The 25,756-nt window shown below is 44.8% G+C and overlaps 1 protein-coding gene across 1 annotated transcript in view; it reads left to right on the top strand.

The window, feature by feature from the left end:
* Positions 1-25,756, top strand: part of SLC25A48 (solute carrier family 25 member 48) — a 245,147-nt gene that overhangs the window by 51,540 nt on the left and 167,851 nt on the right. The window contains exons 2-3 of the mRNA XM_064366346.1: positions 202-351; positions 5,564-5,751. The gene's annotated coding sequence lies outside the window, so the exon portion shown is untranslated. The remainder of the gene's footprint in view (positions 1-201; positions 352-5,563; positions 5,752-25,756) is intronic.

Genomic DNA, 25,756 nt, shown 5'->3' on the forward strand with positions numbered 1-25,756 from the left:
ATAAATTCCCCAACAATTAGAATAGCCATTAAACTGTGACTTTTTAAGGGGGAGAAATTTCATTATAGATACAATTTTGCCTTGGGCTGCTGTGGATCATTTCACAGAAATTCAGAGTTGGAATGGCCCTGAAGGGTCATCCAGTGCCAGAATCTCCACCATTATAGCCCTTTTCTTTTTTTTTTTCTTTTTCTTTTTTAGCAGCCCAGCTTAAAGAAAGAAAGAAGAAAAAAAAAAAAACCCTGCTAGATGTTGGATGTGTAGCCAAACACCTGGGTTGGGATCTGAATGCAGAAAACAGGCATGGAATGCCAGGAATGCAGCATCCATGGCTAAGCTGTGGCCTCCCAGGTCAGTATGGGCTCTGAGCCCAGGACCCCACAGTGCCCCACTTTGCTGGCTGCCTCTGAGGGGCAGCTGGATACATAGGGGTTGGGGGTGGTTGTCAGCCTGGTGTTATAAATGATCTTGTGCTTTGGAGCACAGAGACCTGGCCTCTAATCCCAAGAGACCCTGGGAGGTGGGGGCGGAATGTGGAGTGAGGAAGTAAGAGATGGAAGGGAAAGAAGCCAATAAAAGGTATGTTAGCTAGCAGGCTGGCGCTGTGGGCACCTGAGGATGCATCAGGCCCAAGAGCTCTGGGAGACTGTGTGAAATGTGATCAGAGTTATCGCAACCAAGGGGTGAGGGATCTGGGGCATTGATCTTTCAACTCCCCATCCATCATGGGTGGAGGGTTGCTCTCAGTGGTGGGGGATGTTAACTCCTCAGCACTTCTGGCCTGCTCTGCACATGGTCTGAGTGGGCCCGCTGGCCAGAGAAAATCCTAGGGCAGAGACTATCAGGAGCCTGCTGAAAGCAGTTGGAAGCCATAGGCTTGACATGAGAATGATGAGTCAAGGAGGAATGGGCAAGGCACCAGCAGTGACTGCCACAGCTACCTGCCACAAGACCCCAGACACTCATGATCTGATCAGTCCATCCGCGTGCACCTGCTGGGAACCCAGCGGATGATCCTCTTCACCTCCACAAGGAGGATTTGTTCTTACCCACAGCTTAGGAAGGGATCATGCATATGCCAAGAAATGGATGGCTCAGCTGGAATATCGGAGGTCACTGAGAGTTCTGGGGAGGCAGGTCATAGTTTTGTTTCTGCCGACGTGGAACCTGTATGTGCTGGAGGGTACCCCTGGGCTCAGCAAACTCTCAGACACATGGGCTTGGCTGGCTTCTTTCTGCCTCTGCTGTAATCCCAGGAGGCCTCCTTGAAAGGTTTCTTCTGCTGCTTTTTCTGAGAAAAATCTCTTCATGAGGGGAGTTTGGAGAAAACTGCCATAGCTATGCTCATTCTCATGGGGATGAGGAAACACAGACTCCAGCAAAAATAGGCAGAGCCTTGACTTGAGCATCCAGGGATTGGGACCTCGGGATAAAGCCAATGGATGGAATTTTAGAAACTAAACATTCCTCTCTCTTCTGGTGGGCAGGGTTACCCTGGGCACTTTTTTTTTTTTTTTTGATATGCCATGCTCTGTCTCCCAGGCTGGAGTGCAGTGGAATGATCTCAGCTCGCTGCAACCTTCGCCTCCCAGGTTCAAGTGATTCTCCTGCCTCAGCCTCCTGAGTAGTCGGGATTACAGCTGCTTGCCACCAAGCTGGCTAATTTTTAGCAGAGATGGGGTTTCACCACATTGGCCAGGATGTTCTTGAACTTCTGACCTCAAGTGATCTGCCTGCCTTGGCCTCCCAAAGGGCTGGGATTACAGGTATGAGCCACTGTGCCCGGCCTTAGGCTGAGCACTATTCTAATGAGCACATCCCAGATACTTAGCAATAACGCTCTTGGACCTGGGCCTGGTCTGAAGCTGGCAGTGTCATCTCTACACTGTTGTATCAGATAGAAGGCAGGGAATATGCCAGAGCCTTTGAGTCCTTCTCTTCCTGCATCAACCCTGAACTTCCAGCAGAAAACCTCCAGTTAGAGGCATGCAGGTTTGTCCTTTGGAGAAATAGACAGTTTTGTGTCTAGCTTTATGATGATCAAAGGTCAGCTGTGCTGAGCGTGGGGTTCTTCAGGTAGCATTTTGGGCATGGTTTGGTTAGGAGAATAGAGAATGGAAAATGAGAAAGGGAAATAGTCTGCAAGAGGGGCTTCCTCATTCAAAATGTTGATTGTCTCTGCGTTCCTCATGGTGGGATTCCTTCAATGGACTGATGTGTTTCTTGGGAAGTGGGCTTGGAGTGCCCAGGTTATGCTCCAACTTTTGTGTCCAAGATATGGAGGTGGAGCCATGGCTTGTGCCTTTGGGATATTGGCAGCCTTTGATCTCCACACGGCTCCCATCTGTTTGGCAGCTCAAGAATTGCTCTGTGCAACTGGCACTATAATAGTTCTCATTTTAGAAATGTTTCAGGCCTACTTAATGCTCTGGGAGGGCAAATTCAAAGCTGAAAGCCCCAGGGTGACCCAGCAAATGCCTAATTTTCCAGAACTAATCTGTCCTGCTCGACTTGTCCCCTTTCCTCTCTCCGGATCAGCATAACTGTCAAAGTCATTCTCATGTTGTGCAAAATGACAACTGCAATCGTGGATGAATGGAACGGGGCTCCTCCAGAGAGGAGAATCTGTTTTGAGGATGATTCATTTAAAATGTTGTTCGATGAGGTTACTTTGCAGTTTATCCCTATATGGAGGACAGCCACATGATTTAAGGAGTTTCTCAATCCCACCTTTAGTGTAAATTTCAATGGGTGTAACTTTCTTTGGAATATTTTTGCTCTTTATCTAAAACACTGCTGCTTTTGAAGTCCATCCCAGGGGAGCGGGAGGTCTCTGAGCCAATGTCAGCCCTCAGTCTATGATTCAGATACCTCCTGCTTAGAGACAAGTAAGCTCCTCCATGTTGTGTTTCTTCAGAGCCCCTCTACCTATGTGGTTCTTGACCTCCTGAGGATGAGGATGAAAGAGGTTTGTAAAGCTAACTTGAGTGTGACCACACATGTGGCTTGACTGTCTTGCAGCATCCTCTGGAGGCCTGATCCATCGCAACATCATGAGTCAACAGGATGACCGGGTCATAGGAGGCTCTGTCGGCTGTACTACAATGCATAGGCTTTGTCTTGAGGGATGTGGGGAGCCACCAAAAGGTTTCATGCAGGAACGAGGCAAGGAACGTTGCTGTCTTAGAAGGCTGACTCAGGCTTCTGTGTGGAGGATGGATTAGAGAAGGGAACCTGGAGGCACAGCGACCCATTAGGAGGCAGATGTGTTTACCCAGGTGGGAGCAGGAGTGGTAGCCTGGACTTGAGAAGGGGTAGATGGAATGTCAAAGAGCGGAAAAGTCAAGAAATACCTAGGAGGTAAACTTCAGAGTGCTCAGGGATCGATTGTGAGGTACAGAGGACTTTCTCTATTGTAAAAAATAGAGAAGGGCCTGGGCAGAATGGCAGGAAGAACATTCAAACCTATGTTTTGAACTATTTTTTAAATCATCATTTCCCAGATAATGTCATTATACTAATTTGAAAGGGAGCAATCCAATTCATTTTCTATTTGTGGTTGCCAGCCCTATGAATACTTAATGGTTTTGGATTACAAAGCCTCCAGCAGTGGCTCTCACGCTGCCGTCAGTAGGACTGGAGGGTGAGGAGAGGCCCATGTTGAGGTATTGATAGGCTGTGTACCTCCTCATGTGTCTCCTGCTTCAATAGCGTCTATTTTGAGCTGAGTTTTTTTCTGAAGCTCCAGCAGGGTGAGGAAAATGAGCATTCTTCCTGCTTCCAGGGCTGGCTGTCAGAGTTCAAGAAATGATCTGTTATGACAAATGGCAATGGCTTCAGGTTATGTGGGAGGACTGCAGCCCTAAAACGGGCAATTATCTCTGCAGCTTAATAATGATGGCAAGTAGGGGAGGGCGGCCGATCTGCACAAGGGGAAGACGACAGACTGTGGATGGAAATTATTTTTATAGATTTCTTTTAAGAAAGTGGGCTGTACAGTTTATTCACAGACACAACGCTCATGAGAAAGGTGCCTGGGCTGGAAGAACTGTGTACTTGAGGCATAGTGAAACTCATCACAGACATTGCTAGGAAGGAATTGTGACCCCCGCCTCACTCATATGTTGAAGCTCTAACCCCCAACTGTATTTGGAGATAGAGTTTTCAGGAGGTAACTAAGGTAACTGAGGTCATAAGGATGGGGTCCTAATTCAATAGAGTTGGTGGCCTTATAAAAAGAGAAAGATCTCCCTCTGCCCTGACTCTCAGTGCACACACCAGGAAAGGCCATGTGAGTGCATGGCAAGAAGGCAGGCCCCTATAAGCCAGGAAGAGAGCCCTCTCCAGAACCATGCTGTCTCTTGATTTTGGACTTCCAGCCTCCATAACTGTCAGAAAATACATTTCTGTTGTTTAAGACACACATTTTATTGTGGCAGCCCAAGCAGACTGCAGTAGACATGTAGCTGTGAGGATGATCTAATAGTGTCTCATCTGAACCAAACAAGTCCACTCTTGTGGTACAAAGTTGAGAATTGGCAGTGAAAACTAATTTTTCTGGATTTAGATTTTTAATCAAATGGAGAGAGAGATTGATTTTCCTTTCCTCTTCTTGCATCAGTGATGTGGCAAATATCTTGTTTGCTCAGTTTGAAAATCTGCATAAACACTGTGAGCTTTAAAATTTTTTTTAAACTGAATTTAAATCCCATATGGCAAATGGCTAACATATTCCTCGCGTAACTTCCGAATTCTCTTGGTATCAGGGAGGATACATGCATTTCTCCCAGAGTTTGAGCTATTTTCAGAGACTAAGTTAGAATTAGGCAAGGCCAAGTGCTTCTTCCATTTCTGTTGCTGTGCTGTGGGGGTACCTTGCCCACAGCTCTATCTTTCACCAGTCCTGTTTGCTCTCCAAACACAAGGTAAGAAGGCAGATCCAATTCTAGCCTTGCATAGGTGATGTAGGGTGCTGTGTGTGCTTGGCCCGTGGGCTATGCTGCCTCCTCGTGAGGGATGTGGCGGACACTTCTAACTGCCAAGGAGACGATGCTCCATGAGGTCCGTCCTGCGACCCAGTGTACCCTGCCAAGTGTAAATAACAGGCATCTCTTCCAAATCACCTAGGAGAAACCATTCAGGAGGGAAGGGCGAAATACCTTCTGAGCTGTGACCCAGGGAGTGGAAGTCCCGGCCAATGACCAATCAAAATGGGGCCATGGGGCTCCTATGATATGTCCATATCATGTTGACCTCAAAACCATGGAAGGACACTAGAGAAAGAGAAGGCCTGGGCCCTGCCTTCCAGCTGCTCAGGATTTCCCTGAGGAAACAAGACAAGCCCAAAGAGAGGATCATAAAAGACTGACTTGCATTGGGAGATTTTTGAGAAGGGAAAGCAGTGATTTGGGGTTCAGTGGTGTTCTGGATGGATGACATAGTTGACACCTGAGTTTGGAAAGGACTTCTGGAGGAGAGGAGCTTGTTTGGACCCTCAAAAGGGGATGAAATCTGACAGGCCCAAACAGGGCTCCAATGGCTGCTACATTTGTTTGCTCACTAGGCAAATACTTTTGAAGAATCTGCTGCATGCCAGGCCTGGGCTGTGCCACCATGTTAAGAAGAAACCAAGTAGCCATAGCCACATGGGGGAGAGTCATTTCTTCAGGAAAGATGGGGCTCTAAAGACCAAGAACTCTGGAGCCAGATGAATTCCTTATTCCCAAGAGGAAGCCGAGTGCCCCTCAGGCAGCAAGTGCTGCTGTTACTGCAGCTTTGTTTTATGACAACTGCTAATTGCCTCTGTCTGTGTCTCCTCTGACTCCACGTACCCATCCTTCCTCTCAGTGGCCCCCTCCATGTCTCTGTTCCACATAGGAACAGGATTCCTGGGGCTGGCCTCTGAAGGTGCCCTCTGTCTGCAGGAAAACTCTCGTGATTGTGACCCTGCCCTCTGGCCTCTGTGGGTGTACCAGTGTGTGGAATCCAGGGCTGTTCCATAACTGCAGTGGAGCTGGTGGAACATTCTCATGCCACAGATCAGGAAATCATCTCAAGGCATCTGCCGGCGCAGGGCTCTGAGAGGGATTGCTTGCCAGATGCTGAAGCTGCATTTATTGAGCTGGGGTCTGGCTGTAACGGTAGTGTTGGATCCAGACTTCGGCTAAGTCCATAATTAAACCGGTAGGGTGGCCAGACCTGGGAACCTGGCAGTGATACCACCAACAGCAACAATCCCAGGCATGGGACCTCTGTCTCCAGCTGGGATAAGAGATGTTTCGAAACCTTGGCGCTCGAGGAGCCTTAGAGGTTATCTTACCAAATGTCTTGAGATGATGTTTTAGGGCAGGATTTCATATACAGATTTTTGTAATACTGGTCATTTAGCCTTGAATGAATCAGTGGTGTGCTGGTAAATGTTTAACAAGTGGCTCTCGGGAGAAAGTAAAAAAAAGTCTTGATTTGTAGTTTGTCAGTTTCCATGCTATAAATAGTCCCACCATGGCTGGTTTCAATTTACCAACACAATATCTATGAATGCAGAATTGGGAAGAGACACTAACAACCACCTCTCACGAGAGAGTATGAGCCAGATCCTGCATGTGGCTACTTTAATGGGATACTGTTAAGTGACAGGAAACCCACTACATCTTGGTGCAGTTCATTCCAGTCATCCTTCCTTCTGTCTGGGGTTTGTCAGATTTCATACCTCTTTGAGGACCAAAGTAAGCCCATCTGAAAAATGTCAGAAAATTATATCCAGCCAGAATCTGTCATTCTTTCCTACTAATGAGTACTCCCCGAACTCCCCATACCCATTTCTGGTTCCTATTTCTACAGATGTTTAAAGAAGGAGGGACTTTAGGATTAGAGATGAATGATTCTTGTAAAAAAGAGTAATGATTGTATACTGGTCTTGGATAATAATCTACTGACCCCCCAGATTGCCCACATACAGGTCACTCCAAATCTAGCTCATTACATTTCCAGGTAACTTCATTCGACAATCACAGTTAAGAATCTCCTTGTGCAGGCATTATGCTGGGCACTGTGGGGAAACAGTGAATGAGGCACGGTCTCAGGTCTCAGGTGGCTCACTGTTTAGTGAGTGAGAGACACATCAGCCAGGACTCTCAAGTGTTTTGTTCTGTGAGAGAGGGGCAGAGAATGTGCTTGGAGGTCTCCAGTTGTAGATAGGTCACTTCTGACTGGATGGTCAAAGAAGATGATGTGGTTTAAGCCTCAATGGTAGTCATTTGTAAATTTCTACAATGTTTGTGGTTTGCTATCTCTGGTGTCCCTGCTATGGAAAGGGACCAGTTTGTGTGTCTGACTTCTAAGAGCAGAGAACACTTTCCCCATGAAGCTCTGGGTGGCTTCTGTCACACACATGCCTGCAGAAATCTGTCCATGTTACAGTGACAGGCAGGAGATTTAACAACACCATCATTAGTCCTGATCAATAGCTCTGCATGTGGAATGGAATAAGCCCATCGTTCTGTTTTAGAAACATCCTCTGTAGCAACTGCACGCATAGTAGTCAATGTCTTTAGATATTGGACTCTGGTGCCAACTTTCAACTTCCATTACCTCGAGGTTGAGTAACACCATATTCACACACTGGAATACGCGTGGGCTGTTGCTAGCCAAGCTAGGCCACGTTCTGCATCTCTGCTGAAGTGTGGTCTGCTTCCCACGGGACTCAGGAAGAATTCTCCAACTTCTGTGCTGCCTTGGTACAGAGGAATAGAGAGAAAGAGTGGGTATCCATTAGGAGTAGGGTGGAAATAGAAAAGATGACCTTTAAAAGCCAGCTGCTGTGAACAAACACAGCTACTCACACCAGTGAATGGCATTTGTTTAATAGTCATTTAGATTTGGAGCTGATATGTGCAGTGAGTTAAACTGACCCTGTCTCTGACCTTCAGAGTTTATAATTTATCACCAGTGTGGTCAACGCAAATCACCACGTAAAATTTCTATCACATGCTGGTTCTGAAAATGGTGAAATGACCCACACAGTAAAGCATACCTTCCTGTTGGAGTTGAACCAGAGGAGGTTTGTGTAAAGAGGTGGCTGCTGCATAAATCCCAGGATTTCCAGATTAGATCAACTAATTAATTAATTCTCTTTCTCTTTCCTCCTCTTCCCCCCATGCCCCACATGCCTCCCACTTCTTGGAAAGGAAAGTTCAAGCAGGCATACAGGAACACAGAGGAGCAAGATGTTACCAACTTGAAGAGCTTCCGGGTCTGAAGTCAGTCAGGGAAAACTAGATGAAAATTGTTGAGGGGTTCATTTATTCATGGCCCCTAACTCCTTAGTGTTTTCATGCTAGAGATCAAGATGAGGAGTATAGCAATTTTATTTAATCCAGTAGAATTCTTCTTTGGCAAATGTATTTTCCATCAGGAGAGAAATGCAGGGGGGCCGAAAGCTCTGGTAGACAGCAAAGCACCGTAAGTCCCTTTCACAAGCAGCAGAGACTTTGACCGGTTACAAGGCGGGTTAGAGGGCTCACTCAACCACTGTTCTTTGTTACGGTGGCATCCTCAGCCTCCTGTCAATTTTTGGGAAACTAGTTGGAGACTCTGCCGACCAGGCATGCCACACAGACAAGGCCTGCACTGGATGTTTGGGCTGCATTTGTTGTTGTTGTAGCTCAAGTACCTGGCTTCCTGGCATCAGAAAAGCCCAAATCTAGATCAAGAATGAGTATATTTCTCATCACTTACTCTATGTCACCAATTTTTAGGATATACTTTTCTCCTTATTTTCTGCATTTTAATATCTATAAAATTAATGGCATTGTGTGGTTACTGTCAACCAGGGAAAAGCTGTGGCATAGTTGTCATCATCTATACATGTGAAGACCTGATCTTAGCTATTGATATAGTCACTACAATTGTGCTTTGAAGTTTTATGCGTTTTGGTTCTATATACATTAAGTTTAATTGACATTTTTAATGTTTTAAAAGAGATTACACTATGATATTGAAAAAAAGAGTAGAAGTATATAAAACTGATAATTAGTAAAACAAATATTAATATTTGTCACTGGAGAAATAACCAAAATTCTGTATTTTCTTGCAGAACATCAAGTGCTGTGTGAAAATATGGCTTAAACTTTAATGTGCCAACAAATCAAATCTCCTGGGAATATTATTAAAAATATTTGGTAGGTCGGGGGGGTGGAGAGCCAGTAGTTCTTCATTTGTAACCAACACCCAGGTGATATCAGTGCTTCAGGTCCAGAACACAGTTTGAGTAACAAGGCTTTACAAGACTGAAACAAAGAAGTTAGCCACAAGTAGATAAAACTGTGCTCATTTTGTTTCTGAGTTGCATGCAGTGGATCATGTATCACTTGCTAAATCATGCTACTAAAGAAAAGAGAAATACCAAATCCCCAGGGATAGGATGAAAGAAATTTTAGAGCAATAATGGTGTGATTGATTTCATGTGTCTCACATGGTTATTGATAAGGTATCATGTCATAGTTTAATTTAGATACCAAATATAATGTCTTACTAATCAATTGGCTTCAGATTTAATAAAAAACCATACTCTGCATACATCATTATTTTTATACAAATCATGGTGTACCAGTTTCAACTCCATATGGACCTTTCCTCTGCATCTTGTCAAGAAAGCCAATGACAAGGTACTATGTTCTCAAGAAAAACCCAGCAAAACACAATCATAAATATAAATGACTCTGATTTCTTTCAAATTTTTGCTCTTACCTTCTTCTTCTAACTAAATGGATTAAATACCACATTTTAAACTGAATTTTCAGTGAAAGACCTAAAGTAGTATCAGTCTCATAGCCATACTGTTTGATCAACCAATCAGCTAAAATAGGAAAAATATGGGGCCCAAAAAACGATGTTCAGATACCAACAGCTGTGAAAAGTACATGCAATATGCTCCTTCAGGCAACAGTTACTCAGTAAGCCAGGGCTGTTAACTACCAACTTTGTCTTTATAATGGTTCTAAGATCATCAGAAGTTACTTTTGTGCATAAAGGGCTATAGTACAACTAGGGAGATGCCAGACAATGAAAACTTTCAGTCTCAAAGCTCTTATGTGTTGTTCAGAAAGCTTTATATTCCACAAACCAGCTTTAAAAAGATAAAATATAGCAATCACCAGCTTTTAAAAAAATAAAATACAGCGAATCAAAATTGACAGATGAGGCAGAAATCAGAGTTTGGAGACGCTGTGGGGTAGGATATTGTAGAGGACAATTGTTCAGAAATTTAAATAGGAGTCCTTGGATTCTTGGCTGAGGGCTGCAGTGTTTGTGTATAGGCAGAGTGGCTGCTCAGGGTCTGAGACCTTAATACAAATATAAGAGGCCTCAAAGAGCTCAAAGATGAATTATGGTCAAGCCAGAATGAAGAGAACTTAGTAAGCATCTGAAACATTCAGTTATTACCCTGGAAAGGTCATGTATTAGGAATAAGGATAATGCTCTGGAGTAAGGTTCATACCCTGAGACTAAGGAAAAAGAAACAAAACCCAAACTAGATCAGTTCTAACAAAGAATAAAATCAAACTCAACAATATCAGGAGGACCCACCAATGACAAGTATCTTCTAGAACAAACAGCAATAGCTTTTAAAGGATGACAACATTATTCAGATTTCCAAACAGTGGAGATGATGTCAGGAATACAAAAAAATTACTAGACATACAAAGCAGTAAAATGTGATTACTAGTCAAGAAAGAATAAAAGCCACAAGGCAAACCAGATGTTGTAATTAGCAGACAAGGATTTTAAAATCTTACTTTAAATATGTCCAGGAACTTAAAGGAAAAGATGGGCTTGATGAGGAAACAGATGAAAACTGTAAAAACAAACTAAATGGAAATTTTAAATTAAAAAGCACAATATCTAAAATGAAAAATTCCTTGGATTATAACAACAGGAGATTGGAGATTGCAGAAGAAAGGGCCAGTGAATTGGAAGAGAGAACAATGAAAATGTTTCAATCTGAAGAACAGAGAAAAGGAAGAGTTAAAAATTGAACAGAGACTCATATCCTACGGGAAAATAGCAAGCAATCTAACATATGAGTAATGGGAGGCCTTTAAGGATAGGAGAATGGGGCAGAAAAATATTTTAAGAAATAATGGGCTCAAAAGTTATCAGATTTTTTGGAAAACATAAGCTTCAGAAGATGAGCAAACCCCAAGCAGGATTCATTTAAAAGAACTCATAGCAAAGGACATTATAGTCACCTGCTAAAAACAAATGAAAAAGAAGAAAAACTTCCACGTGATACAATACCTGACAAAAATATGGAAGAGGAAACCAAAGACCAATATCCCTCTGAACAGAGACAACAAAGAATCCTTAACACATTTTAAGGAAATTGAACCCAGAAAGATATACAAAGTATTATACTAGTTATGACCAACTGGAATTTATCTCAGAAACAGAAGCTTGGTTTACCATTTAAAAATTAAGAATCCTAAGTCACTATGATTAGAAGAACAAAAAAGAAAAACCATATGATCATCTTAATAAATAGAGGAAAAGTACTTGACAAAAATTCAACACCCATTCATAATCAAAATTCTCAGAAACTAGGAATAGAAGGGAGCTCTCTCAATCTGATAAAAGGCATCTACGAAAAATCTACAGCAAACATCATACTTAATCATTCAAGACTGGACATTTTTCCCCTAAGATCAGGAATAAGACAAGGATGTCTGTACTCATCATTTCTATTCCACTTTGCATTGGAAGTCATAGCCACTGAAATGGAACAAGAAGAAATTAAAGACATATACACTGTAAAGAAATAGAACTATCTTTATTCACAAGCAGTGTGATCTTGTATGTAGGAAATCTTGAAGAATCTACAGAAAAAAATACCAGAATTAATCAAATGAATATAGCAACATTGCAGGTCAACATACATGATTAATCAGAAGCTTGGTGTGGGACACGTTAAGTCTGAAATGTCAGGTTGGCAGTTGGATTTGAAATACCGGGTTTAAGGAAGAGGCCTGTCATGGAGAAATAAATGTAGAAATAAATTTTAGAAGATATTTATGACCTTTGGATGAATGAAATCCCCCAAGGAATAAGGGTGGAGAGGGAAGAAGAGAGGTCCAAGGACTGAGAGTCCTTTCGTGCAAAGACTCTTCTAAGTTTCACGTAGTTGGCTCTTTCTCTGAGTCCTGATTGTGAGAGGAGGGACTTGTGGTGTAGAGTCAGTAGAAATCAATGTTTCCTCCAAGGGACTCTCATTTGAACAACAACAATAGGCTCCCAGTGGGTGCTGGAACTCTTGCTTACATAGTCGGTTCTCATTAATACTAACTGACACTCTTTAATTAGCATTAGTGATGACCTCTTTGGGTAGCTGTAGGGCAGAATTGGTTCCTTCTGGCCAGGGAGAGGGATTATATGAATCTTCTTTCCTTTGCTTACCCAAGAGGAGGCATTTCTATGATAAACTCCAGGGCTGTTTCTTTCTTTGGCTTTTTATTATGCTTTGGCATCTCATCTAGTCCATGTGCAGTATTTGTCTCTGGGGCTCTGTGGAGACAGGAATGCTCTGATACATCACCATCATCCCCATCATCCCGTGCTGCCAGCCCCAGAGTGCTCACATGGATGTCTCACTCCTCTTCTACCCCCAGACCCAGGAAGATGTAAGTGCTGGGCATTTCATATAGCCTCAGGCTATTGACAGCTACTATAATATATAGAGCCAAATGGCTTTACATATTTTTCTGAAGACAGAACAGAGCTTCTCTTTGCTAAGATATTATCTCATTAATGAGCAGAGGTAGTAGACTTAAGGCCTTTCTCCAGTGCTGTGGATATGCCAGACCTACTGGGAAGTTTGCTTAGTTTTCATAAATCAGATTGGTTTCGACCTTCATACACTTGGGGGCCAGTTCTGACATTTATTGGTGGTGGCTGTTACACTGGTGTTTGGTTTTCTCTTCTCACAGGGAAAGTACCTTTGTTTAGAGGGAAGCTTCTTGGATGGTGCTGATTACTAGGGCCAGAGGACTGCTCTTAAGGCAAGGGTAGCGCTTGGGATGAAGTGGTGTTGCTCTCAAGTGGTGTGAGAGGTAGCAGGGCTCTGGAAAGGAGCTCTTTGGGATGGAGCAAGTTCTTACCTGGGAGAACCCAGGGCTGCCCTACTGTGGACAGCCCCTGGCCCGTGGGTGGGACCCAAACCCCTTAGGTGGCTTGCTTGGCTCAGCTGGCTATAAGAGGTCTTCAGCATGGTTCCCCAAAGAGCCTGGTAGAAATAGTTATATTTGCAATTTGCATTCTAAACAAGCTGTTTGGAATAAATATGCTGGCTACATTGTTTTCTTGGCTCTTATTCATTGGTTAATAATGTGTTATTTTTTGGAAATAGCTCTTTCTCTGTTGGCTCGAAAGCTGAATCCAAGGGAAATGTTGTGTTGGATTCTGTGCTAATCTTTCAAAACAACACGTGTGCAGGAGTGGTTTGGTCAAACCTGGCTACAATATCATAGAAACTCATAGCGAGTGGATCCAGACAAAAGGGGAACTGAGGATGAGATGAAAATTCTGGGGGCAGGTCCTGACTCAAATGTGGCTTCTGATGGGTACTTGCTCAAGAGTAGAGAGAAAAGGGCACAGGGTCAGATGGTATTTACAGGACTGAGCACATCACTTATGGCTTCTGCAAAGGAATTGAGAGACTATCTCACACACAGGCTCCGAGGGAGAGAACCCAGACTCAGTGAGAGCCAGGGCAGCAACAACACAAGTTCTAAGCCCCTGGCACACAGGAGGGCAGAGAACACAGCAGTCTGGGGTGCGCTGAATAGACTCAGCCCCCAGCATGTATGTCAGCCGTCCCGTCACCTGGACTGTGGCGTGTCCTTGCTGGACACGATGTATTGTTCTGAAGCAGGTTCTTTTTACAGCCACAGCTGCTTGATTATGTTTTTGAGTTGCTTCCTGACGGGCAGTGGGGAAAAAGCTGAGAACAGCTGCAGCCTCAGTGAGAATGAGGTCAGATTCCTTGTGTGTTTTCAGCCCTGCCCAGTTTGGGGCTAAACATATAAGACTCTGTGAAGAGAAGGCTGAGCTGAGTTTCTAGGCCCTTCTATAGTGACCAGTTCAGAATGTCAGTCAGCCACACTTGCAGGAAGAGCCTTTGGGCTGGAAGTAAGGGTGGAACAAGAATTGGTTCTCAGTGCCAAGGTGGTCCCATCACTGCACAGAACAGCATCTCCCATCTAGCCTGTCTCTCATGGTCCTTGCTCTCCTGCAATGCTGATAAAGTTGTGACTTGCCCTCTGCCCCACTCAGAGAGGTCAGGACAGATGCCATCTCAGCCTTCACAGAGTTAACTCTCCCAATGGAAAGTCCAGTCCTTTCAGCCAACATTTATGGGCATCTGGTCATGCCAAAAACCATGTTCTTTCTGTGGGGCAATCTCGTTCTTGGCCTTGGGGAGCTCCTAGGTTAGTGAGCGGCAACCCCACTGACTCACACAAGTTCTCAGAGCAGCTACCAACATTTCCGGCACTAACATGTGGCAGATATTGTCACATTTAATCCTCCCAACAACTCCATGTGTTTGGGGCTATAATTATCATCTCATTTTGCAGATGAGGAGACTAAGGTTTGGAGGGCTAGGTAACTTGACCAAGGCCGCCACTAGTAAAAGTAAGAGTTGGGATTAAAACTCCAGAGCCCACACTGTTTATTAGAGCTAGAGGACGGATCTCAGAGAAAACAGATACTTTAATCTAGTTTGATATTACACACTGTGCTATGGAGGGGCCAAGGAGGTTATTCTAATAAAGAGATTAGAGAAGGCTCGTTGGAGAAGATGATTCATGAGACAGACTTTGGAAGACAAATGGAATTTCAGCAAGTTGCAGATGGGGAGGAAAAAAACCCAGTAAGAGGGCAAAAGTGTCAGAACCGAGCGGGGCATGTTTGGGCTAAGAAGCTTAATATGGTGGGAACCTGGGACTTGTGAGAGCTGGTGGTGGAAGATGACACAGGACAGCTAAAATTCTGGAGTCTGACTTTGTGAAGCAGACAGTACAGCCATGAGGGTTTGGGGTAGTAATGTTTCTGATTCGAGTCGTGATTGATGGTGACATCTGATGAACCCCAGGTGCACATGTCTCTAGGCTCCCTGGGGCAGTGCCACCTGCTAATATTAATGAAAATAGCCAGCATTTGTTCTAAATGTCTGCATCACTGCTATCATTCCAGAGGCTTTATATTCATTATCATTAGTTTTTATCACAGCCCTGCAAAGCAGATAAGAAAACTGAAGCTCAGAGAGGTTAAGTCACCTCTCTGAGGCCACCCGGCTAATGAATGATGGAGGTAGGAGTCAGACCCAGACTTGTGTGATTCCAAAGCCATGCTCTTTGCACAACACATGGGATGTTTCCCCGGAGATTAGAAATGAAATGAAGACCACTTTTTCTGCTCATCCTCATGCCCAGGAGATCACTTTCCCAGGCATAAGCTGACAGTGAGGCTGTCATCTAGCACTGATTTTACCTGCAGGGAAGGTCCTTCCACCAAGGCCTTCTGTTGCCATCACTGTTGACTTCTGAGCTGGGCTTGCTTACAGCGGAAGGCACTCACCAGAGGACAGTCTCTGAAGGGAGAACTCCAGGAGAATCCTTTGTGTTCAGAGGCAAGGGGGATTCGCTTTCCTGTCCTCTGCTTCATCTGTCCCCATTTTAAAACAGCCAGAGGCCCTGCAAGGCTTCCTCTGCACTGCTCAGGTGCACGCCAATTTGGAATGAAACCAATTCTCAGCCAATTAAATGGTGTACGGGAGTGTTGATATAATTCCGAGAGTAAGGACTTGTGGACAGTTTTTCCTTTGGTTGTTTGCCTCTTTCTCATTGCATTTGAGTTTACAGATGTGAAGCCACAGCTGGTTTCCTCCTTTCCATGAGGGCCCTTTGATAGCCAGTCAACTGAGTTTTCCATTGTTATTTTTCACAGGTCTAATAGCTGTTGGCAACCACTTTGTGTTATTTTGTTCACATAATTATTCACTGAGCATGAAATACCCCTGAGCAACCGTCAGCGTCTCAGCTGTGGCCTTGCTAGCTGGCGTCACCACTAGGAAGTGGTTAAAACCTTGAGGACGAAATGGGGATTTCTTCTAATGAAGTTGATTCAGCCACTAAGAGCAAAGCCTGACACACGTGTTGAGTTCTGATTCACTCCGAGTTGCTGTGACATGGTTGCCCAAGTGCCCTGAGTTGTGCCAAGTCTGTGATCATAACTCTTCTTAGAAAAGTGTTTTTAGGGAAGACAGATCAGCCTGGTCTCTCCTGCCCATGATTGAAATTGAGGGCAGAGACTATTGGACCCCACATAAAACCTCTTCCTTCCTGCCTGGGGCTTGTCTGTTCTTCAGCGGCTCATATTTTACTAGCAGCTGCTAAGAACTCATAGTTCCAGCACCCAGGAAAGCATAGATACCCAAAAGAGAAAACTCAAAGACTTTCATCAGCTCTCTGCCTGTGTAGGCTCATGTGCTGTTAGGAGAGAGAGAATGTAGAACTTCTCCCTGTATCTCATAACTTGAACTGCAATTGCTGGCAGTGAAGTTCAGGCCCAAGGGAGGAGTAAAGAGAGTAGGGACAAGGGATTGCATTGTTGGGCATGACCAGGCAATGCGATGGCCGTAGGAACTCACGCTTAATAAGAGACTTGGGAATAGCTGCCAGTTTGTATGAAAAAGAGCCCTAGGAGGTGTTTTGAGTCTTGAAAAAAAAATCTTATAAGTAGAAGAAAGAATTTTCCCTTAGTAAGCTTCTTAGGATTAGGTTCCAAGGCCCTAGAGGAGGGAATAGGAAAGAATTTAATTTCCCGCTGGAAGGATTTGCACACTGCAGGGAGGGTGTTGGTGGCATTCTCACTGAGGACACTGCACATGGAGGAAGAGCACTCTCCAGCCGGCCTCAGCTCTGGAGGGAGTTCAGGAGACTCAGCATGTGTTTGAGGAGCCTTATGGCAGAGCACTCATTTTTATTTAGACTGGCATTTCCATTTAGCAAGTTGATCCAATAGTCTGTCTATACATGAGGTTGTATAGGTGGTTGCCTGGTCTCTGTTCCTCCAAGTTCTGGTCACCTCTGAGCCACCACCTGCTGGCTGCCTAGACTCAGGATGTCTACAGCTTTGGCCTCAGTGTCCTCCATAAAGTTTTTAGAAGGATTTAATGATCTAATGCATGTAAAGTACTGATTATGTGTAAATACTCATTATATATATATATAATAATTTCCCATTTTATATATATACACACACTTAAAATATAATTTCCCATTATATATAATGGGAAGGACATTATGCTAAGTGAAATATACCAGGCACAAAAAGACAAACACTACATCATCTCACTGATATGTGGAGTCTAAAAGAATTGAACTCATAGAATCAGAAGTAGAATGGTAGTTGCCAATGGCTAGGGGGTAGGGAAAATGGGGAGATGTTGATCTAAGGATATAAAGTTTTAATTATACAGGGTGAATAAGTTCTGGAGATCATGATGACTATAGCTGATAATACTATATTGTATACTTGAAATTTGCTAAGAGAGTGAAAAATGTTCTCATCACACAAAAAGGTAATTATATGAGATGCTGGATATGTTCATTAGGTCATTGTGGTCATAATTTCACAATGTATACCTATATCAGCATATTATGTTGTACACTGAAAATATATACAGTTTTTTTATTTGTCAGTTATACTGTACCTCAATAAAGCTAGAAATAAATAAATAAATGAGTTTTGAGGAAACTTAAAAAATCTCAGAAGCCAACACTGGTACTTTATATTAACTAAATTCTAGATTTTATTTGGATTTTACTAGGTTTTTCTAATAGTGTCCTTGTTCTGTTCCTTGATCCAATCCAGGGTACCACATTACATTTAGACTTATTTTTATTTTCCTCCTCCTTTTGTTCTGTAAGAATCCTGAGGATAGGACTCATGCCCTCTCTTATCTCAAGCACAGCACAGTCATGCACGGAGCCATGGCACAACCAGAGCCTGGGGACGTTATCAGTAACTTTGCTCTAAAAACATCTTGTCCTCAAATCTCTGTAATCTGGGGAGATCATTAGGACCTAGGGTGCAGTCCTCAGTGCTCTACGCACCCTCAGCCCCCAGCCTCCCAGAGGACAGAGCCAGGGCATGTGCAGAGGAGGCCTCCTGGGCTCTGGGGCACAGTAGCACATGAAGTCTTTGCACTATGCTCCTGGCAGGGAAGGACAGGTCACTTTCTGTTTTTCTGAGTCTCTTGAGCCAGGCTTTGGGCCTTCCCCACCATCACAAGCCAGTGCCAGTCCAGTGCCTTCTGCAGAACAGGCCCTGTGGCAGGAACCTCTGGGGCCCTAGCTTTCTTTGTAACATGACTCCTTGGAGCTTAGGCCTCCTCTCTGGGAGCCCTGATTTGAAATTCCACCATTGAGCTTTAGAAGGAGCTTTGCTTCATTTCCTGCCTGGGGCCTGTGCTGGTAGAGAGAGGAAGGTGGTGGCCTTAGGGGCGTAGGGCCTCCTGGTGTCTTCTGGTTTTGCACTAGACCCTTCCTCTCTGGGCTCAGGACTGTGTGGCCTGCGATGAAAGGCTTCAACAGGGAGCTTCATTCTGGGATCCACTGAGAGTCTTATGGAGGGTAGGTAGCCCAAGCCCCAAATTAGTGCAGACCCTGGATGAGAGTTTGACGTGAAGACCTTCAGCACTGGCTAGAGAGGGCTGGTTTTTGTCATTCTTTATCAGGACCTGCTCTTGGGCTGCCTGTCAGGTCTGGTCCTTTTACCTGGAGCCACGCTGCAGTCTGGCAGTTTCGGGTCCCGGGCCTTGGAATTGTGTGGCAGATGCTTTCAACACCCCAAGTCCCAGGGTACTCCTATCAGGCAGCCAGCCTGCCTGGCGATGGAGCCTGGCTGATGACCAAGAATGCGCACTTAACACACATTCCTACTCCAAACCTTAAGTACATTAGTATTTTGAAACCTCACATCGGTTTGTTCTCTTAAAAACTAGAACCACGTGACCTCAGAGGCATTGTGCTGATGGGCTCTGATCTTTCTGTTCATGAAATGGGAATCGCAGGCTGTGGAGGCAGGAGACCTGTGCTGCAGCCCAGCTGTAGCGCTATGTGCCATGTGAGCCTGGGCAGGTCCCTAACCCCCAAGGCCTTGGTTTCTCTAGCTTAAGGGCCTACCAGCTCTGAGGGTTTATGATCCTAGGGGGAACAGAGACTCTGAAGTTGACTGGTTTATAGGAAAGTTTATTTGAAATCCATGAGGGCCTATGATTGCTTGTAAATGTTTAAGATGCTTTTTTTTGTAAGTCCAAACACAGGCAAAATGACAAGAATGTAAACAGTGCTTAGAAAGGCCCTTTTTCCTGGTGCCTTTGGGTGAGAATCACAGTCAAAGCATGGAAAAGGCAGGAGAAGACAAGGCACGAGCTGGTCATCATGCCCCTGGGGGCCTGGAGGACTTATCTGTGGCTGCCCAGAGCTGGGCCAGTGGCCTGGACACCAGTTATGGTAGCAGTTCCTTAGTTCTCTCTCAGGAACAAGGGCTTGGAGCTTGCAGCCTTAACTTCCCAGCTTCCCTCTGGGAGGGCCCTGCAGACTTCCTGCTGCCAGCTTTGGATTCTTGTTGGAGCCAGGCGACTGAGTGATGAGGTCCCAGCTAACCAATTTATGGGAAGATTGAGTAGAGACAATAGCAGGAACGCTGTCCTGTGCCTGGCCCTTGCCCTGAGGTGCTTGGCATCCACAGCATCCACAGAAATCACTAGATGTGGGGCCTTGTGGGATAAGATTACTTTAGAGTGGAAAAGAGTTCTATGGTTAATAACACAAATTGGAAAAAAAATGGTGTAAATGGCCAACCTGGTGTCAGTTGGCTAGGGCACCCCTTGTGAGGGGGACATGAGTCTATCAGGCTTTATTCTTTTCTTCATCAAGTGTTGATTGAGTGTCTAACCCATCCCAGGTACTGGGTGAGTACCTGACTTGGTGGTGACTGTATCCCGGTGGGGTAGAAGGAATACAAACAGGCAAACCACAGGTGAAAAAGGGGTAACAAATGGCAGACAGGGTGCTCTGATGAGAGTGGCTAGTGACTCAGATGGGGTGTCAGGGAAGAATTTTCTGGGATAGTGCCTTTACTCTGAGACCAGAAGGGTTAGGAGGAGCCAGTGTATCAAGGGTGAAGGGAAAGGAATCCCAGGCGACATAACAGCACAGGCTAAGGCTCTAAAGCCAGGAAGGGCTGGGCTCAGGCTGCACAGAGTGCTTTGATTGAGTGAGGGAATTCAGGCATTGAAGATGCACATGCAGGGTTTCTTTGACTATGTGTCCTGGGTAGTAGGGGGTAGCTTTGGGGTTAGGATGATCATGGGGATAAAGATGCAAACAGGACTATGTTTGTACCCATCAGAGACCTTGGAATGGACATACCCTAGATTAAGCACAGCACCTATGCAGTGAAATGCCAGACTCTTGGCTAAGAAGCTGAAAACCATGGCTCCCTAGGCCCTTGCGGAAAGACAGTGAATTAATGCAGCCTTTCCTATATCCACCCGCTTCTCCTGCCAGCCATTGTCAGAGGCCATTCTCATCGTTTGCTCTTTTTTTATGATCACTGATATTTTCCCAAAATATATATTATTTTTATTTCCTGCAGTCTCATTTCTTTAGGTGGCCCACAACTTCCTGAGGAGAAAGTGGGCAGGAGACCCAGCTCCAGTGCCAGAAACTCTGTGAAGCCTTGTCCAACCTCAAGGTCCTTGTGAGGCCTGTGTCCTCTGTGCTTGTGTCAGCTTGGTTCTCTAAGCCACACACTGTAGACCATTGCTACTCAAAGTGTAGCAATGGTTTGACCACTTTGGCAAATTCAGATGCTCTGGGCTCTCCCTAAACAATCTGCATTTTAAGAAGGTCCCAGGGTGATCCCCATGCTCATGACAGTTTGAGAAGCAGGACCTTACTCTGACTTCTCCAGTGGTAGAACTCTGCTCTCCTAAAGGGGAAGGTGAGGTGAGCTCTTAGGGGAAGAGCCCAGCTTCTCCTCTTGAAGCCAAGTTGGGAAGGATAATGGACATTTCAGCAGGAAGTCAGTACATGTCTGATTTGACTTATTTGGAGATGGTGTGAACAAAATAGGCAAAGGGGAAAGAAGAGAAGAGAGAACATTGATGAGCACTTCATCTAGGGTCTTGAGAATCTTGGAGAAGGCGTGGATCTCTCGGAATGCTCTTTGTCCAAGGCAGTTTTCATTTTGTGTGTCCTGACCTATGATGTTTATGAAATCATGACCACCACTTAAAGATATTGCAAGATTGAGAGTGCAGTGACCGGATGTGACCAATCTTTTCCTTGATCTCAAATCCCAGAGACTCCAGACTGGCTGTTTGCTTCTCCATTTCCCTTTCAAAGAGCCTCGCTTACAAAGGGCAAAGGTCAGAGAGACCAAACTTATGAACCAGCACTAAGATATATTAAGGAAGAGACCAAACTTATGAACCAGCACTAAGATATATTAAGGACTGCGCCTCTCCTCCCTTTTCCTTCCCTTTCCTTGGCGGGTACACTCCAAGCTCACTTAGTCATGAGAATGGAGGGACATTGCCAGCATTCAAGAGGTCAGAGCTGTGGCAACAGTGATTGAGGATGATGCTTCCTTCACATGGAGTGGGAGACAGCCTCCAGACACAGTGAGTTCCCAGGAACCAGCTGTGGTCATCAGGAGGGTGCTGCCTTGGAGAAGGATGACTCCAGGACAAGGGGTGACCCTGAACGTAAAGTGCAGTCACTGATGGAGTGGAGCTAAAAAAAACCTCTTTCTTTCAAAGCAACTGATTGTTATTAAGCACCTACTGTTAGTTCAACCCCGGCCAGGTTCCAGGGGAATGGGAGAAGGTGCTTATTTCTACATCAGGACCGCAGGGTTTGTTTTTTAAGGGTTGTTTGCTTAGAGTCAAACAGAACTGAGAACATCTAGTCCCTACCTTTGGATAGAGCTTTTCATCTCTCTCTCTCTCTGTGTGTGTGTGTGTGTGTGTGTGTGTGTGTGTGTGTATGTGTGGTAGGGGGAATGAGGTGGGTATGAGCAGATTGGGCAGAGGAGCTCATTTTCTGCTTCCTGATTCCTACTGGCCTATTTCTCAGTCAAGAGCTTTGTTTCTTAACTTTATTCACAGAATAATGTACATATATTGGCCTACTCCCTGCCTTCTTCTCTGGCCCTACTTCCTGACACCCTTATACCCATGCCAGTTATCAATATATTGCCGTCCAGTTCCAAATCTACCCTTATTTTCCTGCTTGTTGATAATGGGGTGGGCTTTGTAAATATTTTTCCCTTGCCAGCTGGCAGGATGTAAGCCCTATTGACAAAGGGCATTGGAGAGACACTTGAGAGAGAAGGGGTTTCTCCTCCCTGGTTCCCATGAGCCTGGTCCACCAGGCTTCTACAGACATGCTTTCTTCAGGCTTAGATCCTGGGAGCATGTAGTTTCTGCTATGCCAGGCTCATGCAGTGAGCTCCTTTTCCCAATGCCCGGCTCCTGTAGAGGGGCTTTTTGAACTCCTACAGTGACTCACAGCCTCCTCCTTCCCAATCATGTCCTCTGGCAACCTTCCAGTGGAATGCCACACTTATTCTTGTGAATAGCTTCCCCCAGGACTCCCTCAGGTGACTGTACAGTGAGTTTCCAGGTATGGCATCTCCCTGTGGACACCTTCCCCTGACACCCTAGAAGGCAGATTCCCAGCAAGTCCCACCAGCAAGTCATCTCCCTTCATTACTTTTTTCTCATCCAATAGGCCATGGCTGTCCCCTTTCCAAGATATTAATCTCAGCCCTAGAGGGAGGAAGGGCTCTTCTGTGGGCACCAATCTCAGCCCTAGGGGTAGTAGCTGCTACCTATATCTGCTGTTCTTATATTCTTTAACTCTTACCAGTCATTATTCTACTCCTTTATTAATACTTCTTCATAATAAACTTTTTTCTGTTTGAAAATTACTATGTGGTATCCTTGTCCTGATTGGACCCTGTGGACAGACCTTTGAGGAGTGCATTTGCTTGTCCACTAGTGTGGAATGAAAGATAATATGGATCTACATGTATCTGTAGGTAATTGCTAATGGTTTGGTTGGAGAGACAGGAACTTGGAAGGAGCAGGGTTGGAAGATTAGTGATAATGAAGTCTGGGGAAGATGTATATGGATGGATCTCTCTTAGAATGGGCACAAATGGTGATGATATTTGTGTCCTGTGTGAATGCCCAAAGGGCATCATTACTGTAGAAGAGGTTAATAATAAGGTGGACAAAATAACATGCTCAGAAGCTATCAGTCAGCCTCTTTTCTCAGCCACCCTAGTGCTTGCTCAGTGGGACCATGAATAGAAAAGCCAAGTTGGCAGGGATGGAGGTTATGCAGGGGCTTAACAGGGTGGGCTTCCCCTTATAAATGTTGTACTAATATTATAGCTGGGTGCCTAACCTATGCAGAGACTAAACACTGAGCTGCTGATATGACACCATTTCCTGGGAGTGAGTAGACAGTCACCTGGTGGCAGATTGATTACAATGGACCTTTATGAAGGAGGTGGAGATTTGTCACCACGAGAATAGATATGTATTCTAGAAATTGACTTATCTTCTTTGCACATAGTGCTTCTGCCAGCACCATCATCCATGGATTCACAAAATGCCTATCCACCATTATGGCATTCTCCATAGCATTGCTTCTGATCCAGGAACCCACTTCTTAGCAAAGAGAGTGCTGCCATGGATTAATGCCCTTGGAATTAACTGGTCTCACCATATACCCTATTAACTGGAAGTGGCTGGGCTAAATAAAAGGTGCAGTCACTTACAGAAGACTCAGTTGCAGCACCATTTGGGATTAAACACTCTGAAAGGATTGGGTTCTGTCTTAAAGGACATAGTATATGCTTTTAGTCAGAGACCATAATATGGTGCTATCTCCCCATAGTCAGAATACAAGGGTCTGGGAATCAAGGGATATAATAGAGTTGCATCTCTTACTATTATGTTTAGTAATGCATGCACAGAATTTTAGCCTTGCACAGGAGCTACAACTATGATTTCATTAAACTGAAAGAAGGATCAGATCATTTTGGGTTTAAAGACTGATGGTCTGAATATGTCTTCAAAATTCATGTGTTGGAAATTTAATCTTGAATGCAACAGTGTTGGGAAGTAGGGCCTAATGAAAGGTGTTTAGGTCATGAGGCCTCCACCTTCATGAAGAGATTAACACCATTATAACAGGGCTTGTGGGGGTGGGTTGGTGCTCTTCCACTCTTCTGCCATGTGAGAACACAGCATTCATCCTCTCTTGCCCTTCCACCTTCCACCATGGGAAGACACAGCAAAAAGGCCCACAAAAGATGCTGGCACCTAGATCTTGGACTTTCCAGCCTCAAGAACTGTGAGAAATAAATTTCCGTTTTTTATAAATTACCCAGTTTCAGGTATCTATTTATAATGCACAAACAGACCAGGACAAACCCACTGAATCAACTGGCAGAAAAGTTACTCTAGTGGTTGGAGTGATTGATCCTGATTACCAAGGGGTGATTGGATTGCAGCTATAAAATGGGGGCAAGAGAGACTACTTCTGGAACCCAGGAGATTCTGTGGGTCACCTCTTAGTACTTCCATACCTACTAGTAAAGGTTAATAGAAAACTACAGTAACCAAAATACAGGCAGGGTAATTGAGTACTCAGACCCTTCAGGAATTAAGGTTTTGGTCAGTCTACCAGGTAAAGACCCCAGCCCGCTGAGGTCCTGACTGAGCATGGGGAAGCACAGATTGGTTAGTAGAAGAAGGAAGCCATAGACATCAATTACAACCTCAAGACCAGTGACAGAGAAGAGGAGTGTACCATTCTGCATATTTTCTCTAGAGGAGGAGGAGGAGACTGCAGGCTAATTGAGGTACAAAGAGCTAGAGGAATGGAGAAGACTTGTGCATAAGGTAGACCAATCTCCACTCCCTGTAAGCTTCCCTTGGAAGATAAAGAGCTGAAAGTGGTAAAGGCAAACTCAGTAGGCCATGTCCATGATGGGTGGCCAGAGAAGGAATATGTCATTGACAGGGGGTATTTCCTTACAGGATCCAACCTCCAGGACTGAGTTCCAGGAACTGTATAGGCAGACACAGCCATGGAGCAAGCATATACTCAGGGGTCTCATAGAGAACTTTGTTCTCTCTGGGGCTGGGGGGCTTTGGATGGTGGTGAGGGTAGCAGCAGGGCTAACCTGGGACCTGCCAGGTGAAGCCCCTGTTTCTTAGTGGCAGTGGCAACCAGAGAGCCATAGCCTGCTTACAAAACAGCCACCAGTGGGACCCAATTGTGTCATTTTCAGCAGGAGAGAGAATTCATGGGCAACCATCTAGGGTCAAGGAGGATCCAAAATTGTGGGGATGGGTTACTAGGTACAATAGTGCAGGCAGTCTGGATTTCTGGGCCCATATATTATGGCAGTGGGAGAAATGGCATCATGTATTGGTTGCTGGTTGAAAACTGAAACTGCAGCCTGTTGGAGAGCCCCCAATCTTGCAAGGTATCGTCTCGCAACCAGCCATAGCTAAGGGCTCAGGAGGCGATTCCAATATTCTATAAGGCCAGACGGTTCTGGGACATAGAGTTTATATCAGTTAGGATTTAGACAGGGAAGGAGAACC

This window comes from Aotus nancymaae, unplaced genomic scaffold, assembly GCF_030222135.1.
Source record: "Aotus nancymaae isolate 86718 unplaced genomic scaffold, 86718_ANA_hifiasm-v0.15.2.pri h1tg000064l_1, whole genome shotgun sequence".
NCBI classification, from domain to species: Eukaryota; Metazoa; Chordata; class Mammalia; order Primates; family Aotidae; genus Aotus; species Aotus nancymaae.